This window comes from Hipposideros armiger, unplaced genomic scaffold, assembly GCF_001890085.2.
Source record: "Hipposideros armiger isolate ML-2016 unplaced genomic scaffold, ASM189008v1 scaffold_490, whole genome shotgun sequence".
Lineage (NCBI taxonomy): Eukaryota > Metazoa > Chordata > Mammalia > Chiroptera > Hipposideridae > Hipposideros > Hipposideros armiger.
The window spans coordinates 123,330-125,694 of record NW_017731840.1 but is presented as its reverse complement, the minus strand read 5'-3'; positions in this window follow the sequence as shown (position 1 = coordinate 125,694).

The window sequence follows — 2,365 nt, the reverse complement described above, 5'->3', positions numbered from 1 at the left end:
CTAATTTGAAAAAGTATATGTACCCCTATGTTTATTGCGGCGCTATTCACAATAGCCAAGACTTGGAAACAACCGAAATGCCCATCGGTAGACGACTGGATTAAGAAATTGTGGTACATTTATACAATGGAGTATTACTCCGCCATAAAGAATAATGTAATCATAACATTTGGGATGATATGAATGGACTTAGAGACTATTATGTTAAGTGAAATAAGTCAGTTCGAGAAAGACAAATACCATATGATTTCACTTATATGTGGACTCTAAAAAACTGAATGGGTGAGGAAAGTGAACAGAGGTGGTCTCAGAGATGAGGGGGTACAGTTGATGGCTGTTGGTTGGGGGGGTGGGGATGAGGGAGAGAGGGAGGGGGCTGGATAACATAAATACGCAGGTGCAGTGTTGCCATATGGACATGGGGACAGTTCGACGAATGTAATTGATAATGTTATGAATATTTTGTAAGGTGTCAGTTGGTCACATGTCTTGCATCATGGATGGGGAAGAGGTTTGATCACTGCACTGTACACCTGAAGTTGATGTTGTATAATATTGTATGTCACCTTTAATTGAATATATATATATGTATATATATATATATATATATATATATATATATATATATATGGTCATGGGACGTGGAGTATAGTGTGGGAGTGGAATCAAGGGATTTGTAATAGATATGTATGATATCGGGGGGAAATGGGGTGGTGGATTGGGAGAGGGGGGTTGTCACTTCGAGGGGTAAAAAGTATAACTATTGCACTGTGTTGTACAGCTGACACTAATTCTAAAAAATGTGTATTTCATAATAAAAAATAATTTAATAAAAAAAGTAAAAGTAACTAACATACACAACAAAAGTGTCCTTCAATAGATGACTAGATAAAAAAGATGTGGTATATATACACAATGGAATACTATTCTGCCATAAGAAAAGATGAAGTAGTGCCATTTGCAACAACATGGATAGATCTTGAGATTATTATGCTAAATGAAATCAATCAGACAGAAAAAGTCGAGAACCATGTGATTTCATTGATATGTGGGATATAAAACTGAAAACAACAAAAGAACAAGAAAAACAAACAAAAACTCATAGACACAAACAATAGTTTAGTGGTCCCCGAGGGTAAGGGAGGAGGGGAGTGGTAGATGAGGGTAAACGGGATCAAATATATGGCAATGGAAGGAGAACTGACTCTGAGTAGTGAACACACAATGTGATATATAGATGATGTATTACAGAATTGTACACTTGATACCTCTGTAACTTTACTAACCATTGTCACCCCACTAAGCTTTAGTTAAAATATCATACAACATTAATTAGTTTCAGGTATTCACCATAGTTATTCAATTTTTTTATACCTAAAAAAGTGATCACCATGATAAGTCCAGCAATCATCTGACGCTGTACTATGCTATCACAATATTACTGCCTGTATTCCCTATACTGCACCTTATATCCCCATGACTTATTTGTTCTATGCCTTGAGATTTGGACCTCTTAATTCCCTTTTACTTTTCCCCCTCTTTTTAATTTTTCAATTAGAGTTAACATTCAATATTATTTTATATTAATTTCAGGAGTGTAGCATAGTGCTCAGACATTTATATAATTTAAGAAGTGGCATCCCTGACTAGCCTAGTACCCACCTGGCACTATACAACTTATTACCATATTGACTATATTCCCTATGCTTTACTTTATATCCCCCTGACTATTCTGTAATTACCAATTTGTACTTCTTAATCCCTTCACCATTTTCCAGCCTATCCCAACACCCTTCCATTTGTCACCCCAACAAATCTACTATTTCTCTGACACCATACATAGATACTGCAATATTATTGACTATAATCTTTATGCTATATGCTACATCCCCATGATTTGTAACAACCAATTTGTACTTCTTAATCCCTTCCCTTTTTTCATCGACCATCCAATCCCCATTTCCATCTGGGAAGCATCAAGATGTTCTCTGTATCTATGAGTTTGTTTCTGTTATGTTTGTTTATTTATTTTGTTCCTTAGATTGGTTATTATAAACAATGCTGCAATGAACATATGGATGCACATGTCCCCTCAAATTAGTGTTTTTGGTTTCCTTCGAATAAATACCCAGAAGTGGGATTACTGGGTCCTTCTTTGTCTCTTGTTATAACCTTTGTTTTTGTTTTTGTTTTTTTGTTTGTGTGTTTTTTAAAGATTTTTATTGGGGAATTGGGGGGATGGGAACAGTGCTGGGGAATTGGAGGAAGGGGAACAGAAAAGTTGCTGTCGTTTTGTTCTTCAATCTAGTTGTGGAGGACGTTGCTTCACTGGCCCAAGTTGGCACCATCATTGCGCTCTTCCCGG